The 19,320-nt window shown below is 39.9% G+C and overlaps 1 pseudogene; it reads right to left on the minus strand.

Annotated features, from left to right (window-relative positions):
• Positions 1-1,069: 1,069 nt before the first annotated feature.
• The window catches only part of LOC125913339 (melanoma-associated antigen B18-like), an 80,045-nt pseudogene continuing 61,794 nt past the window's right edge, over positions 1,070-19,320 (minus strand).

The following is a 19,320-nucleotide window of genomic DNA, read 5'->3' on the forward strand; positions in this document are numbered from 1 at the left end:
CAGGGACAGCACACAGGGATAGAACAGGACCAGAGCCAAATGCTGGGTAGGACCTGTATGGATTTCCTGTGGCTGCCGTAACAAATTACCTTCAAACTTGACGACTTGAAATAACCATTCTGTAGGCCAGAAGTGTGAAATCAGTTATCATCGGTGACACTTAAGTTGCGGGCAGGGCAGGACTGTCTCCAGAGGTTTTGGGGAGAGTCCACTCTCTGACTCTTCCGACCTCTGGTGACCGTTAGCATTCTTTGACTTGGGGCCCCATCACTCTGTTCTCTGCCTCCATGCTCACATTGTTTTCTTCTCCTTTGTGTGTGAGTCTCCTCTGTTATGTCTCAAATTCCCCTTTCTTTTAAAGACACTTGTAATTTCATTTTGGTCTCCCCACCGCCCCAGATAACTCAGATAGTATTTCCATCCCTATATCCTTAATTAAATCCCCCTTTCTTCATAAAGTCACATTCATAGATTTCAGGGATTTGGAACTGATGTCTTGGGTGCGGGGAGCATTTGTCTGTCCGCCACAGAATCCTTGACTCAAAGTTTGTGGGCTTTTAAGGTGTATGTGATTAGGGAAGCACAGTTTATTTCCTAGTGTAATCAGAGTTGGGATGCAACAGCAGTATTATGGTTAGCACCTGGCCACAGCCTTATTCTATCAGTTCAGCATTTTTCGTCTGGGTTCACCTAGTGCAATGATTATTAACCAAGGGGGATTTTGATCTCTAGGGGACAAATGGCAAAAGCTGAAGACATTTTTGATTGTTCCCACGTGGGGAAAGCATGCAGTTAGCATCTAGGGAGTAGAGGCCAGAGATGTCGCTAAATATCTTACAATGCACAGGGCAGCTGCCCACAAATAAAGAATTACCCTATTCAAGATGTCAGGAGTGTGAGACTGAGAAACCCTGTCCTGATATGATCAGGAATTGAAGCCATGCAATTGCAACGGGGTGACCTGGCAGGCAGGTGGCATGATTTACCACCTCAGCATTAATGGTTGCAGAAGCATTAGCCCTTTTTGCTGGTGAAGGGAGCTGAGGTCAAGGCCTTGGGGTTATAGCTTTCATGACTTGGCAAACTGTTCTGCCAGCACTGACCACTTTAAGCATTTGACTCTATCAAGCTGGCTTCCATTGAACTTTTCAGGGAGCTGGGCTATGGGGAAACAAGTCTCAGACAAATTAACTTTAACTCTCAGAATAAATCTGCACATTTGTCCTGTGTGGGTGATTCAGTTATTACCTTTCCGAGGGAATAGAGTCTCAGGGAAATTTAAGTAGCTTGTTCAAGGTTCCGGAGTGGTGGTGACAATTCAATCCAAGAATATTTTGGCTCCAAAGCCCTAGTTTTAAGTACCTGTAAGGGCTTTGATATCTCCACATCCTCACCAACACTTTGGTCTTTTTTTTTTTTTTTTTTTTCATAATACGCATCCTAACAGGTGTGAGATTATACCTCATTGTGGTTTTGGTTTTCATTTCATGATTACTGATGTTGAATATCTTTTCATATATCTACTGGCCATGGCATGTCACTTTTGAAGAAATGTCTATTTAAGTTCTTAGCCAATTTTTAATTGGTTATTAGTTTTTTAATTACTACATTGTAGGAATTCGTTATATATTTTGGATATTAACCTCTTATCAGATACATGATTTGCAAATATTTTTTCCCATTCCACACATTTTCTGTTGTATTTCCACTTGTCATTTTTTGCTTTTGTTGCCTGTGCTTTGGTGTCATTTCCATGGAACCATTGCCAAAACCAGGGTCATGAAGCTTTTCTCCTATGTTTTCTTTTAGGAGTTTTATAGTTTTAGGACTTATGCTTAAGTCTTTATTTTGAATTCATTGTTTTTTTGTGTATGCCCTAAGGGTCTAATTTCCCTTCCTACCTTCCTTCCTTCCTTCCTTCCTCCCTTTCTTCCTTCCTTCCTCCCTCCTCCTTCCCTCCTTCCCTCCTTCCTTCCCTCTTCCCTTCCTTCCTTTCTTCCCTTCCTTCCCTCCTTCCTTCCTTCCCCTTCCTTCTTTACTTCCTTCCTTCCTTTCTTCCTTCCCTTTCCTTTTCCTTCCTTCCTTCCTTCCATCCTTCCTTCCTTTCCTTTTCCTTCCTTCCTTCCTTCCTTCCTTCCTTCCTTCCTTCCTTCCTATGTGGATATATAATTTTCTGACACCATTTATTGAAGAGACTGTCCTTTCCCTATTCTGTATTCTTGACACCCTTGTGGAAGATCATTTAACCATACATGCATAGATTTATTTCTGGGATCTCTATTCAGCTACATTGGTTTTTATGTCTGTCTTTATGCCAGTACTCCTCCCCCCCTCGACAATGCCCACACACACAAATAAGATATATCAGATGTTGGTGAGGACATGGGGATATTGAAACACTTGTACATTGTTGGTTAGAATGCAAAATAGTACAGCCACTATGGAACAGAGAATGGAGCTTCTTTAAAAAGTTAAAAATAGAAGTACCACATGATCCAGCTTCTGGATATATATCCAAAATACGTGAAATCAGGGTCTGAAGAGATATTAACACTCGCATGTTCACTGCAATGCTATTCACAATAGCCAAGGTATGGACACAACCTAAATGTCCACAGAAAATGAATGGATTTTTTAAAATGTGGTATATACATACAATAGAATATTTTTCAGCCTTTATTTATTTAAAAAAATTTTTTAATGTTTATTTATTTTTGAAAGAGAGAGAGAGAGAGAGAGAGACAGAGACAGAGACAGAGACAGAATGTGAGTGGTAGAAGGGCAGAGAGAGAGAGGGAGACACAGAATCTGAAGCAGGCTCCAGACTCTGAGCTGTCAGCACAGAGCCCAATGCGGGGCTCAAACTCATAAACTGTGAGATCATGACCTGAACTGAAGTCAGATGTCTAACTGACTGAGGCACCCAGATGCGCCTATTTTTCAGCCTTTAAAATAGAAGGAAATACTGCAAAATACAACAGCATGGATGAACCTTGAGGATATTAATGCCAAAGTCACAGAAGGACAAATGCTGCATGATTCCACTTATATGAAATATCTAAAACAGTCAAACTCATAGAAGCAAATAATAGAATGATGGTTCCCAGGGACTTGAGAGTTGATAATCAATGGGTTTAAAATTTCAGTTATGCAGTACAAATAGATTCTAGAGATCTGCTATACAACATTGCATTATTTATAGTAACACTATATTGTAGTTATGTGTTTTTACCACAATAAAAGAAGAGGGAAAAAAAACCCCTCTTTATAGCACACTGTCTGTCATGGATCCAGAGAAGATCAGAGTTAGACCCTAGAGATTAACTAGCTTGGTGATTTTCACATTTATTTTCATGAATTAAAAGGAGTTGAACTTTTTTTTCATAGATTTATTACCCAGGAAATCTGAAATGTCAGATAAATAAAAGTGATGGACTAAATGGGTTCTTCAGGAAACGGAAATCTTGTTGTTTGGTGGAAACACTCTTTCATTTACTGAGAACTTCTCTGTAGAAGTTGCTTTATAGTTTGAGAAGTATCACTTGGAAACCCGCAATGTACTTTAGAAGCATCATCATACAGATGAGAAACTGAGCTATAGAATCAGGAAATGAGTGGTTTCAGTCTACATATGTATCTGCTTGCATAGGCTCAGTTTAGTTTCTGGCTTTCTAGTGTTTCTTTTATACTACGTGGTGTCTCTCTAGAGCCACTGCACCTCAGGCAGGATTGCTCCTTATCTTCAGAATTGCTTCTGCTGTATTACAAATTTGCATCTCTAAATAAAATTACTAGCTCAAACACAGATATCCTTTCAAACTCCTTGTTAGACTCATTCCTTGGCATGGATATGGGGGAGGCATGCCCCATAACTGAAGTAATGCCAGTGGGGGTCATCAGGGCAAACGGGAGGTGCTTTTTCAGAGGCACGCTTAATCCAGAGCGGGCAGCAGAATCGCCTGCCCAGTGCTCAACAGAACAGTTCTTAAAAAAAAAAAAAATCTTCCCAGCATATGTCCATGTAAAATGACATGAATATCTGTGTTCCTCTCTGTTCTTCCTTCCTGCAGTGGACACACCCTGAGGTGAGCCCCCCAAAAGTCATGCTCTTGTACAATCCCTAACCCTTGAGTGTAGGTAGAACCTGTGATTTGCTTTTACCCAACGGAATGTGACAAAGATGATGGACAAGCCACTCCCTGATTACATTATCTTATGTAAGAGTCCATCTTAACAGACTAGAGAGAGATTCCTCTGCTGACCTTGAAGAAGTAAGCTGCCATGTTGTGTGAGAGTCTATGGCAGGGCCTTGTGTCAAAGAACTGAAGGTTGTCTCAAGGAGCTGCAAACCACACCTGGCTCACAGCTAGCAAGGAAGCAGGGACCTCAGTCCTACGGTCATAGCAACTGTGTTCCTCAACAACTGTGTGAGTTTGAAAGAGGACTCCAAGATACAGAAAGGAATGTAGAAAGAAACCTTCATCTTAGGCTTGTGAGAGCCTGACAAGAAGACCCAGCTAACCCATGCATGGACTCCTGACTCCCAAAAAGCAGGAGATGTAAATGTTTGTGTTTGAAGCTGCTACATGTGTGGTAATTTGTTATGCAACAGTAGAAAACAAATGCCATTCTTTCTTGGCTTGGTCTAATCCCTCCACTAATTCTTTTGGCTCCCTCTTCTCTTACTCTATCTGGAACCTTGTTTCATTAATTATTTTCTCATTTTCTCTTATATTTGAGCTTGCCTTCTAAATTGTGCAATTCTCTCTCAATATAAGTATTCTCGCCTTTTAAAAATCAATTAAAAATTTTTTCTATTTAAATGTGTATCTGAAAAACAAAAAAACTTTTCTTGAACTCCTTTTCTCCTCTTGGGAAGAAGCTGACACAGTACTTCTCTTCTTCTTGAACGCCACACTAGTTGAAAGAGCAATCTCCCCGTCTTCCCCTTCCATCATTCCTCAATCCACTATAGTCTAGCCTCTATTCTCACTACTTTCCTCTTAGGGAAATGACCTCCAGACACATATACCACGCTGCCTATTGGCTAACTCTTAGATGGTTTTTATCATCTCAAACTGAAATCTCCAAAATGAACTCATTGTCTTCATACTCTATGTTAGTTATTTATTGCACAAGAGATATTCTCATAACAAATTACCCCCAGATGTAGTGGCTTAAGACAACAAACATGTCTTATCTCCTAGTTTCTGTGGGTCAGGAATATGGACAAAGTTTAACTGGTTGACTTAGAGTCTCTCAAAAGGTTGAAATCAAGGCGTCAGCCAGGACTGCAGTCATCTCTTGACTGGGGAAGGAGCCACTTCCAAGCTCACTACTTGGGTAGGCGTCAGAAAATTTACTTGCGGTCTCTTTCATGTGAATTGAGAGCCTCAGATCCTCACCAGTTATCATTTAGCGAGCTGGTTGGCTCACCGTGTAAGCCTCTCCAGTGGGCTGTTCACAACATGGAAGCTGCTTTTTCTCAGAGTGAGGGTTTGAAAGGGAGAGAGGGAGAGAGAGCAAGTAAAATAGAACAAGCAAGACTGGTGTCACAGCCTTTACTTAATCTTGAAAGTGGTGTCTCATCACTTGTCATTGAAAGGCCCAGACCTCACTCCCTTACTCTAGGAGTGGGGATCTTTGGGAGCCATTATAGAGGCTGCCTACCCCACACCCAGACTGTCTTTCTGTCTACATCTGTGTGTGTGGAATCACAGTCCTTTTCCCTGAGCCTTTGGAACCTTTAGAATAATCCTTGCTTTTGCCCTTTCCCCACCTCCCCAGTCTTATTTGATCTCCTAATCAAAATAAATTATATCTTCATACTCTCTTTAAAGTATTTATTCCTCTCAATTCTCATTTCTCTGTAAGAATATCAGATATGTGTGTGTGTGTGTGTGTGCGCTTATTATATGCCATCAAGGTGTAAGCACCATAAGGGAAGGGGCTTTAGTGTGTCCTCTCTACTGATCTTTTTCCAGTTCCTAGGCCAGTATCTAAGACATAGTAGACATTCCAAAATATTGTTAAGTAAATGAAGGATTGAGTTCCAGACACACTTTTGGACTGTTTTCATACATTAGTTTTCAGTCCTCAGAACCCTATGAAGTCGGCGTTTTCACCATTTTATAGATGAGGAACTGAGGTGTGGAAGTGAAATAATTTGCATGAGTTATGCAGGGAGTAAGAACTATAAGTAACATTTTAAAAGGCTTAATAAACTGTAAAACACTCTACAAATGTGAGTTGTTATCATTATTATCTTTTGCTCTTGTTTTGAGCCTCTTCGTCTTCCTAGCCTTCTCCCAGTTCACTCATGCTTCATATGGAGACAGGAGGAAGCACAATTCCAAGAAAAGAAGGGAAAGTAATAATATTAAATGGCTGCCAAGGGATCTGAGCAATGGTTTCAACAGGCTAGATCTGTCCAGCTCACCAGGGTGGCCATTCCCTAACTGGGATGCTGGGCCCACCACATGCTCCTTTACAGCATGAGACAAGCGATGACACAATTTAGTGTTGGTGTTCTGCCTCATCGAAGAGATGGCATTGTCATTATTCATTTTGGAGAACAGCCTGCAGTGCAGAAAGAAATCATGTCAGACAGAAAAGGAGAGTCTTTCAACATAGTATTCCATCCTGAGGGAGAGAGAGCGAGAAAAGAACCAGAACAAGTGGGCGATACTGACTTTAGATTCCATCCCGCAGCGGCATCACTCAGGCTGATCCTGAACTGTCGTCCTCCACCCTGTGAAGAAGTAATCAGAAAGTGATACTTAACACTAACTGAATGATTTCCAATTTGCAAAGCACTTTTATACATATTTTATCTCATAATCTCTATAATCATGAAGAAGGCAGGGTAGCTATAATTATTTCCATTTTACAGATTAGGATTCTGGGGCTTTTCAAATTTGAGATTTATTCAGAGGCCTGGTTGATGTGAAGTCAAATGTATTTAGTGCCTCTTTCCAGATAATTTGCATATATTATTTTATGAGCTGCTCACCATAAAACTGTCAGGCATTATTGTTATCCCTGTCTTACAGACATAGGAGTTAGAGCCTAAAGAAATAAAAGGTGTCTTGCTTAAGGTCACACCACCAGTATATGGTAGAGTTAGGTTTGGAACCAGGTATTTTAATTCCTTATGCCCAACCTTCTTTCCAGCAAGCAAATGGTATATTTAGAGAGAGTAGGCTTGGAGTTCTAAGTCTGGTGACCTAAAAGAGAGAGGAGAAGAAAAGAGAAAATGAAGAGTTCATGGAGGAGTAGAGAGAAGGAAATAGTATGAGGAAGGGAAAGGTGAATCATTTAGGAATATCATTTAGGAATGCATTGGGATCTCCAAAAGGAATTCTTCATTTTGGATTTAAGCTTTTAAGAGGGGATAGGATGATACCTCCAGTTAAAGCTTGAAGGAAGTCAACTTGTTCTATTGCTTAGAGCCCTGAGAGATGACCCTCGGAGGAATCTCAGCCCCAGAGGGTCCCCATGGAACACGAGAACACGAGAACAATTGCACCAAGAGTCCCTGAAATATGTAAGATGAATTGTACGGTGGGTTAATTGTCCACATAGCTAAAGAAGGTGAAGGGATGGGCAGTTACAGTTCATAGCATCCGTGTTTACCAAATAATTTAGTGCCTAACTGTCCTCTTGCATTATCCCTTCAACTTTTTTCTTTTTGTTTAAAACCAGTCCAAGAAAAGCCTGAAAGGAGAAACTTCCTTTTGTTTTTAGACATGTTAACGTCCAGGGAAGACCAGGAGAACTTGTTCAGACTCCTACGGCTCTAGACTCTTAAGTGTGAAAATAAAGCAGCAGGTCTAAATATAATCCTGTGCTCGAAGCTAAGCAAAGGCCAGAGGTAAGCTTTTATGGTCAGATCCCTTGGTGCACTACAGCTCAAAACCATCTCAGTGGGTAATTCTAAATTCTCAAAAAATATTTGCTGCAAGCTAGAAAGTGAGTCTAAGACATTGTCGCTTAAACATATAATGATGGAAGAATGTTTAAGCTACCTGGCATGTATAGTTAAGCCTTCAACTAGCTCAGCTTTTCTCACTGAGGGACCCCTAAAGACTCTGCCTTTGCCTTAATTCACTGTCATGGCCCCTGGGAATGAAAGATGAGGAAATTGAGTTGTGGGGCCATTTAACTGCTCAGCCACACAGCAAGTCCCCAGGAGAGCCAAGGTTAGACCTCCCCTCCCCACCTCACACTCCCAACTACACCCTCCATCTGAAGCTCAGCTTTATTCACCCAGAAGGGGAAATTTAAATTCAGCCTTTACTTGAATCTCTCTCTTGAGCCACCATTTTATTTATTACTTCTTTTGTTTTTCTGGACAGTTATCTGACCAGTAAAGGTTTTAGCCACTTCTTGACCATCAGTATCATGCTAGGTGCTGGTTCAGGGCTTGGAGTGTGTAATGGGTTGAGTTTTGTCCCCTGACCCCAAATCCGTATGTTGTAGTTCTAACTCCCAGTGTCTCAGAATGTGACCACATGGAGATAGGGTTCTTAAATAGGTGATTAAGTTAAAAATAGGTCATTAGGTTTGGTCCTAATCCAATGTGACTGATGTCCTTATAAGAAGAGATGCAGACCTATGGAGAGGGAAGACAATGTCAAGATATAGGGAGAAGACAGCCATCTATTAAGCCAGGGAGAGAGGCCTCAGAGGAAACCATCCCTGCTGGTATCTTGATCTCAGACTTCAGACCTCCAGAAATGTGAGAAAATAAATTTCTGTCATTTAAGCCACTCAGTGTCTGGTACTTTTTAATGGTAGTCCTAGGAGATTAATGTAACGGGTGAGATATTAAAGTCTGAGTAGGAAATGTACATGGGAAGGAAGCATTGTCCACATAACCCAGAATGAATGGGAATATAATTTTTCAGTGTTATTTGGGCCCAAAGTTTTAAGGGAGTGAAAGCTTTGGCTAAATGTGTGAAGAATTATCCCCTTAATCAACATTTTAGTATTTAATAAGGTTAGAAAGAAACTTTCACACAGATTTGAAGAAAAAAGAAGTCACAAAGGTGGTAGTGGTGTTTGAAACTTAGGAAGGATATTTAGATGGGTCCTGTATTATGTACAGCTTTAATATTCTTATTAGTTTAATATTAGTTCTTAGGTTTGTATAGGAAAGATAATATAACACAGTGGTTAAAAGCTTGAGCTCTCAAATAAACAAACCTGCATTAATTCCTGCTGTATATACTTGGTGAATTTCTCAAATTCCATTTCCTCACCTATAAATGGAGATAAAATAGGTACTATATTATGGGGAATATATGTGAAGCACTTAAAGTACCTGGAAAGTAGTATTGAGTGAGTAGTATTAGTGAGTATTAGTATTTTTGAGCTTCCACTGATAGCATACCTATGTCAGTAAAGGAATAAATTCATTTGTATTTACTACCTCATGGGAAGAATGACCCCAAATAGGTGGAAGAGGTCTATGGAGGAGTGGGATTATTTGGTAGCCATTTTACCAGTGTGCCCATGGTGGTAGTGCCGAAGGTGTGTGTGTGTGTGTGTGTGTGTGTGTGTGTGTGTGTGTGTATTGGGGATGGGGGGATGTAGTGATTATGGATGAATGATATGCACATAAATCTTACAGCTTTTTAGTAGAGAGCCTGTTGGCATTCCTGCCTTCTCTTTTGCTGGCTGCTTCCTTAAGTCACAGCCTAGCATACTGGGAATAAGTGGCCCCTCAATGCCCAATGATAATTGTCTTAACTGATCATGTTCTAAGAAAGGCTTGGTAAGTCTTTTCATGAAGCCATTTCTAATAACAAAAGCCCAAATACCAGGACCTTACTCTCCCACCTAAATGAGTTTGCTTTTTAATTCACCAAACAACTCCATGTCTGTTTAGATGGGAAATGAAGAGAGGGCAGGGCCCAGAGCCCAGATTGTTTTACTTGGTGCACAACCCTGGGGTGGTGGATCACCAGGATTGGAAAGTGGATTGTTGAGGAAGTATGGAAGAGCTTCTAGGTAAATGCATGAGAGAAACCCAGGATGAGAGGACAAAACACCAAAAATTATACGGCTTTTAAAAAAGTTATTTTAAAGTTGAAGTATAATTAACATACAATGTTACGTTAGTTTCAGGTTACAACTTAGCAATTTGACATTTATATACATTACAAAAATGCTCTCCATGATAAGTGTAGTTACCATCTTTCGCTGTTGCAGTATTGTTGACTATATTCCCTGTGCTGTACTTTTCATCTCTGTGATTTATTTACTTTATATCTGGAAGTTTGTACCTCTTAATCTCCTTTTAAAAAATCTTTATCTGTACTTTTATCACTTGCATTAGGCTGGTCTTCTTGAGATGGATGAAGGTTCAAGGTGCTGATCTAGAGATAGAAAGGTTAGAGATAAATGGATTGCAGAGTGTATGAAAACGTTAACATAATTTAATCTTGTTCATACCCCTTCCATTGTCAATACTTGTTAGCTACCTGATCTTAACAGTAATTCTACTCTCTTCCTTCCCTCCTATGCCTTGCCTTCATTCCCTTCCCTTCCCTTGTCTTCCCTTTCCTTCCTATAAATCATTCAAATAAAAAAATCTCATCCTTGCTTCTAATTTCCTTACCTCTCTCATGCAATAAGTCATAAGATTCATTAGAGTCTCTAATATAGATATTGACTGTGTCATAGCCAATTCAACCAGTGACTTTGGCACTGCAGTTTTTCATCCTCTAAAACTCATCTTTAATTATAATTCCCCCACTTAAAATATTCAATGAGCGCTCAACACCTAGAAGATAAAATATGACCTCTTTATATTGACCTCAAAAGTTCAAAATTTAGTTCTCACTTGACTTTTCTGATGTCAAGCAGCTAATACTGGGGTTCCGAATTCCTGAACTCACCAAGTACCTTTGTACTTGCGTGTCTTTGTTCAAGTTACCAGTGGTGTCTATTAATGCCCTTTCTGTCTTGTTACGTTTCTCCATTTTCTCAAAGTATGAAACCTCCACTAAAAATGGTGGTGAAACCAACAAATAAAAGCCCACAGTGCTGAATTTATTGCTTACTTAAGACAGGAGGTATGTTTTCCAGTCGAAGTTTCTTTAAGCAGGAAAGACTGTTGATCATGTATTAGGACTCAAAGGCATGGAGTTCAGAGATTGATGGAAGTTCAGTAAATAAGTTATTATCAATGGTTGAAGTGTGATTATGTGAGGAAGACTTATTGATTGTATACTTCCAGAAGCAGGTCATTGGAATGAGCCCATTCGTGATCGGCTGACCTTCAGGAGCGGTAGTTTTCAATAATTGGTTGGCTTACAGAAGTGTGTTCACAAAGACAAGTTGACTTTGATTTGAGTAAATACGTTTGAAACCAATTCTGATGGCTCCATAGCTACAGACTTCTTATTTATTGATTAAGCAGGTTTAAAACTGATTCTGGTGTCTACTTCCATCCTTGCTATAAGAACAATTGGTCTTCTAGGAGTATGGAAATTAATTTTTTTTCAGTCTTCCTTTAGGTTCTCTTCTAGCTAAAGCTTCAAGAATGACATAAGTATTCTTCATATTTCCACTATCTCTTTGAAGATGAGGTTTTGTTTGTAGATATCTGAATTTCAGTTGAGTGTTGACAAGCATGATTTTATCTTGCGCTCATTTTTTTTGTTGTCGTTATTTGGTCAATCATCTGCTGGAAAAGTGGCTGCATGGAAACATTTAAGACTTGAAAACATATTAAACAATTTGTGTGACAAATATAATTAAAGTATTCTAAGAAGGAACCGATAGTCACTTTAAATAATAAACACGACTTCTCAGGTTTGACCGAAAAAGCAATCCCATTGACTCTTCAGGTCTTCCCTAGATGGCCAGGTTGCATTTAATTTAATTTAATTTAATTTAATTTAATTTTTTATTTTAGAGAGAGAGACAGAGTGTGAGTGGGGGAGAGGGACAGAGAGAGAGAGAGACATAGAGAAAGAGAGAGGGAGGGAAAGAGAGACAGAGAATCCAAAACAGGTTCCACACTCAGTGCGGAGCCTGACATGGGGCTCAATCCCATGGCCCTGGGATCATGACCTAAGCTGAAATCAAGAGTTGGCTGCTCAACCGACTGAGCCACCCAGGCGCCCCACCTTTTATTTTAGCTTAGATATAGATTGCCCATGTTGTTAATCCAGGTACAATATGAAGTATTAGAAAGGGGGAAGATTTCCCCTGATTTTCCAGAAGAAAATCTAAGGCTATTTTCTTTTCCATAGTTACTTGGGCAAAGGAGTTTAAAAAGGTTACCTGTATACCCAGGGTAAGAGCTATGTTATTTACCACGGCAGCCAAAGTAAGGAACTTATTTTTGATGACCGTATCAAGTTTTTCAGCTTCTACAGTAAGATCATTAACCTTTGGAGTCTGTTTTACCAATTAGTGTTTATTTTCTTGGGAAGAGTTTTATCCATACAGACTTCTTGTAGGAAACATTTAGGGTGTTAGGGAATTATACACTAGAAATGATCTACAAGTGCCGCAGAACAATTAGTCTTGGTTCTGTGTTGGCATTGAAGATGCTGATTTCACCATAGGAAAAGGAACTCAGGTACTTTATGAGATACAGTTAACCTCAGTGGAACTTCAGTATATTATCTCTAGATGTTATCATGACAGCAGTAATAGTTGCATCCTGATAACATCTGTATCATCTTCTATTGCAAGGACATTTTACTTTATTTATATATTATCTATAAGTTGTATCATTACTGGCAAAGTCAGTGTAACATGTCTTTATACTGTTTTAACAGATTGGCTGCACTACAAATACCCAAATTAGCTAAATTATAATTAGACTAATGATTATCTCTAATAAAGCCTAGACTTAACCCAGTTTATTAATAAGAAAATCGATGGGCTATTAGAAACTAGTAAAAAGGAATGATAACACCCAAAGGAATGTGAACAGAAACATTCACATGACTGTTTGGAAATCAGAGCTTTCAAGTGTCTAGACCAGCAGTTTACAAATTACAACCTGTGGGCCAAATCTTGCTTGCTGTCTGTGTTTATAAATAAAGTTTTATTGGCACACAGCCATGCTCATTTGTTTATTTGTAGCCTATAACAGCGTTTGCACTACAGTGGCAGAGTTGAACCATTCTGTTAGAGACCCTCTGGACCAAAAGAGCTTACAAAATTTACTATTTGGTCCTTTATAAAAAATTTTTGCTGACTAGACTAATTGTTCCAATGATCTTGGGTGGAAGCTGTCTACAACTTCCAAATATATTGGGCTCGGTTAGTAGTCAACTTACATGGACCATTTGACTCTGAAGTTTCCCCATGGAACCTCAATTTAAGGTCTCCAATTCTTCCAAATGCTGAGTTTTTTCTCCTATGGGTTAGGACAGTGCCTGCTACATTGAAAGCATGTGATAGATGTTGTCAAAGTGGCTTTAAGTGCTTGCTGTGCACCAGACATTGATCTCAGTGCTGTCAGCATACAGGGGTGATGCAAACAGAGAGCTTTTATCCAGTAATTGTATGGGACACAAGTTGAAAAATAGCTCTAATGTAAGATAGAAAGCTGTAAGTCTCATAAGAGAGTTACAGATCAAGGGCTATGAAGATTCAGGAAACAGGAAGCATTTGAAATAGGCCTTGAGGAGATGAGGAAGAAGGAGACTCCTGGCAAATAGACCATCATGAAGAAAGGCATAGTGGTGCGATATCACAGAGCATGTCTGGGGAGGAGTCAGTAATCTTTGTCTACTAGTAAATAAGGTACCCAGTAGGAAGCAATAGAAGATCCAGGGGAAAATGAATTATTTTTTTTCTGGGATCAGATTTACACAGCAGTGTGCTGGGGCTGGTTCATGCCTGTTAAATATTCAGGAATCTTTTAAGCTGGCTGTTAAGTCTTTGGTAGCTTAAAATTGGCCATGATGACAGGAAGAGAGCACGAGTGATTGAGGGCGAGGAGAAATAGAAATACTATTTCTACTATTTTTACAATTTCTACTAAGAATTTCTCATGACACCAGTGTATGGCACAGGTCTAGGCAGAAATTATGTATATAGCTCAAACCCTGGATGAATAGCTTTTTAAAAAACTGTTTAACTGAGAAAGTGTGCTTGGGAAAACCCAAGGAAGGAATATAAGAAATTAATCAACTGTTACCTCTTGTCTGTGGGAGTTAGAGTTGATTTTATATCTCAGCCTTTTATATTGATACAGTGGTCTCATGTTTCTTTTTCAAGAAAGGTGCATAATAATATCACCCAGGGTGACTGTGAAAATTAAATGAAATAAATGGTGCTTCCAAACTTTCCTAATGATAATAATCGTCTGTGATGTTATAATTCATTAAGGGAGGGAGGGAGGGACAGAGAGAGAGAGAAAGAGAGAAAGAGAGAATATCACCTGGACAAGCACACAACTTCCTGGGTCTCATCGCAGATCCCTTAATGAGAATGTCCAGGACAGGGGTCAGGGAAGTTGTTTGTTTAACAAGAGCCTCAAGTGATTCTTATTGGGAAAATTTGGGGAAAAAATGAGTTAATATATATGAAAATACCTTACAGTACAGTGACAAGAACATAATTGGGGGGAAATGTTGAATGAATGAACCACTTATCAACAAAGCAGTATTCAGCAAACCATTACATGTTCCTTGACTCAATCTTCCTCTTAATGTATTCAGAGGAATTGTATTAATACCTATTACTGCGTAGAGCTTGGGAGAGGATTAGAGTCTATCACTGGAAAAGGCCTGGAAGGAAGTGCTGTGTCAACACCAGCTGTTAGGTTTAATTGGTTCACTGGAAGTGGGCAGGTCGAGAAATATTTGTCTCAGAGGCTACCCTCTTAGAGAGAATTGTGTACAGAGGTTGTAAGCTCTAAAAGACCACATGGTGCTGGGGATATGGGCAGTTAGGGAAGAGCAGAGACCGCAGTAATGCCCAGCAGCTGAATGTCAGAACTTCAGGGGCCAGGCAGTGAAGACGGGAGAGCTATCCCCAATCTGGAGAGCAGTAGGTCCTGTCCCATTGACAAATGCTTGCAGGAAGAAATGCTTGAGTTTTCCAGGTGAAATAATCTAGTCCCCAGGAAGAGGATCATTTTTTATGGCCAGGAACGCCCCACTGACAGTTCTGTCTAGGGAGTCATGAAGAGGGATGAGGCTCAAAGACAGGCACCCCAGGGCCTTTGCCCTTCGCCATCAGGAGCACATGATGGAGTCAGCAAAGTTGAACCCCTGCCTGAGTAGGATGAGGACAGCCCACCCCAGGTTCTGCAAGGGTAGCTCATTGCTTCAAAGAAGGTCTGAAAACATCTGCCAGTGGGGAGGAGGTCTGCTCTGAGCAGGTGCCCATCACCACTGCTTAGGACAGATATTCTCCCTTCTTTCTGCCATCTTCATACTTCACCACCCACCCCCCCCCCCAATCCAGTTAAGAACCTCTGTCTCTGAATGGTTTCCCTAACCCTTCCCGTTTCAGTTTCCTTCTCTTCCCTGTATTCTGTTTAGTTGTTGGAACATCGCTCAATTTAGTGGCCACAGAACAGTTTAAAAAGCATGGATCTAAAAGTCAACTTTCTTCTTTCCATGGTTGTTTTATATTTTGAGTATTTCAGCCAAAACAATCTTATTATTTAAAATTTCTTTAATGTTTATTAATTTTTGAGAGAGAGAGAGAGCATGAGAGCATGAGCAGGAGAAGGGCAGAGAGAGAGAGAGGGAGACACAGAATCCAAAGCAGGCGCCAGGCTCCAAGCTGTCACCGCAGAGCCCGACGTGGGGCTTGAGCTCATGAGCCATGAGATCATGACCTGAGCCAAAGTCGGACACTTAACTGACTGAGCCACCCACGTGCCCCCAAAACCACATTATTATTATTATTATTATTATCCATTTTTTATACAAGATTGTGCATGTGTTTTACTTCTTTGGTTACTAATAAATCATTGTATACACAGAAAAATGTTCTTTACTTTCCTCTGGCCCTCTTCTAACGTGGTAGAAGAATAAAACTTAATTATCTATAAAGGGGCACGATATGGGTCACCCGTAAATACCAGATAATTAAAAAGTGATATGCTTAAAACTCCAGTTGTTTAGTTCAGTCTGATACCACATTGAATATTTCCCTCAGCTTTCCTACCAGCTAGGAGGTGGAGAATAACTACCAGAAACATGCTGTAGAGTAGAGAGAGTCTGTGACTAAAATGTAAATAGTAGTGTATATTGGCCATGGAAAAGTCACAAAATGAAAAATTTCCTGGGATATCAAGAATTAACAGTACCAGGACATGGTTTCCTCTGGGGAACTTAAAATAATGATAATTTTTGAATGTAGGAAGCAATTCCTGTTCAGTAGAAGAAACATTTTACATATTAATTGTGTTTTCCTCAGAGGGTAGAAAAGTAGTACAATAAAATCTTCATTATTCAGAATTTGTGATTATTTGCCTAGGAAATGGTCTAATATTCACCTATGTCTTTACTGTCATTAAAGAATAATTCGAATACAAATGTTCTATGATGGAGTTATCACCTGGAAATATTAAAATTGTTGGAGAGAATCTTCTGAAGAAATGTTTAATTACATTAAAAGTTTATTGTAGGGGCTCCTGGATGGCTCAGTCAATTAGGCGTCTGACTTTGGCTCAGGTCATGATCTCATGGTTTGTGAATTGGAGCCCCACGTCAGGCTCTGTTCTGACAGCTCAGAGTCTGGAGACTGCTTCAGATTCCGTCTCCCTCTCTCTCTGCCCCTCCCCTGCCCATTCTCTCTCTCTCTCTCTCTCTCTCTCACACACACACAAAAAATAAATAAACATTAAAACAGTTTTTAAAGTTTATTGAAAATTATCTTATCTCTTATGCAAGGATCCTTAGGAATATAGGAATATAGATAATTGGAGTAATTTTATAAGGATAATTTATAAGAATATAATTGTGTTCTTTTTTTTTTTATAATTGTGTTCTTTTAAAAGCTTCTGCAATTTAGCCACCTTGTTACATTAGCCTTCCCCACTTAGCTTGCCTTTAAAGTATTTTCCAGCTCTTCCTGCACTCAGATCAGTATCATGGCAAAGTTGAGGTTGACAGAAATCATGTAACAATAATAATGGTGATGATGCAAATAACTCAGAGACTTTCCCTACCTAACCTAATTGTGTTTGAAAATTATACTAAACTTATTTGCTGATAATCTAATTTCTTTGGGGCCTCTCTGACTTTTCAGGATGGTTGATTTATATGATTAACATAATGACTCTGGGACTGTGAATAGCCTGAAGTCCCTCTTCTCTGTAAAGGATTAGTGAGTGCTGTGAGTCCCCCTGGGAGAGATGGTCCAACCCATGTCAGACTGGATGGGAGGTTTGTGATAAAGAGGGTGAAGGAGGAAGGGATGTAGATTTCATCATTACCCAGAATGAGGTTGAGGAGGGATAACTTACAGCATGCAGCTATCCAGAGGCACCAAGATCAAAGGCTGACTGCCATGTATCCAGGAAGCATAGGACTGTGCAGGGAAGAAGGAGGAAAGCAGATGTTAAAATCAAAGAAGTCTGAAAAAGGTTTGGTAAATGGCTCTAAATGGGCCACAGGGGACATCTTCATAGGAAAAGTTGAGAGGAACCCTGACAGGTTCAGGAGATTAGTTGATTTCTTTTTTTCTCATCTCTTCCTTTGCCCCTCAGTCTTCTTCTACTCCCCTCTCCCCACAGGACCAACAATTAATTGACTAAACCACAAGAGGTCCCTGGGTAGATGTTGACTTTCATCACTTTACCTTCTTCCTCTATCAGTTGGGCTAAAGATGATGGCTGCAATGAAAAACAGGTCATGCCCTAGCATGAGAGAGGGAAGTAAAACTACTTCTCAAAGGAAGAGAGAAAAATATGGAGCTGGCATTTATAATCTCACAATAGAACCAGGAAACTTCTCTTAATAATCCATAGAACTCTTGTCATCTTTGGGCATCTCTGTTTGAGCCCTCTCAGAGGTTTACCAGGAATCCCAGCGTGGGAGGGATCTTCTCTTCTAGTATCAGCTGCTCCACCCCTGCCTTCTTGCCCTGCCCCTGAAGATGGGGGCAGTGCAGCAAGGTTTTGCAGCCACATACACCTGAGTTGGAATCCCAGCTCTAATACTTGCTAGCTATGTGACCTAGAGCAACTGACTTCACATTTGATTCTCAGTTTTGACACATCTATCTTGCAGTATTGTTATGAGGATAGAAACATTGTATAAAATATTGTAAGTAGACAGACCTTGCTTGGGAAGGTGATATAATAATGGCTGAAAGCATCAGTTTTGTTTTTTTTTTTTCTTCTGTCACATGGGGATAACCATAGTATTTACCTTATAGGATTACTGAGTAGATTACAAGAGATAGAATAACACTGTGCTTAAGGGTACAGGCTCTGGGATCAGACTGCAGGTTCAAATCTGGCTCCATTCTCGTTGGCTGTGTGACTTTTGTGAGGTATTTAATCTCTTCTTGTGTAGGCTTTCCACTCAATAGCATGGGGATAATAATAGCATTTAATTTATGGGATTATTGCATGGACTAAATTAGGTTTTATCTTTATTTATTTATTTTTTTTATTTTTTAAATAAGCCAGTTTTTTTTTTTTTTAACATTTTTTATTTATTTTTGGGACAGAGAGAGACAGAGCATGAACGGGGGAGGGGCAGAGAGAGAGGAAGACACAGAATCGGAAACAGGCTCCAGGCTCCGAGCCATCAGCCCAGAGCCTGACGCGGGGCTCGAACTCACGGACCGCGAGATCGTGACCTGGCTGAAGTCGGACGCTCAACCGACTGCGCCACCCAGGCCCCCCTAGGTTTTATCTTTAAAGCAGTAAGAACAATGCCTGGTATATGGTAAACATTATTTAAATGTTAAATTTAAAAATACTGAGATTTGGTATATAAAACATTTTAACACACTATATCTAGTACATAATAGCTAGTGATTATTGTATCATGGCTTTGTTTAGTGTTAAACAACTTCTCTTCACATGAATTTTGAAAAGGTCTACAGTGAAATAAGCCACAGATTTATAAATCCAAGGGTGGTAGAACATACCTAAAGATCATCTTGTGTGGTGGTTATAAAAAATGACCCTAAAATTCTTCAGCTCTTATCAAGAGGTGAGGTTTATATTGCCTCCCATTGAATCTGGGCTCTGTAACTACTTACATATCATGGTGTGGATGTGATGTTTCAACTTCCTGTCTCTTGTGCTGCTTGCTCTTAGAACTCAGCCACTGTGCCCATATGAGAGAGACAGATGCCTGTAAGTTGCTG

This window comes from Panthera uncia, assembly GCF_023721935.1.
Source record: "Panthera uncia isolate 11264 chromosome C1 unlocalized genomic scaffold, Puncia_PCG_1.0 HiC_scaffold_4, whole genome shotgun sequence".
Taxonomy (NCBI): domain Eukaryota; kingdom Metazoa; phylum Chordata; class Mammalia; order Carnivora; family Felidae; genus Panthera; species Panthera uncia.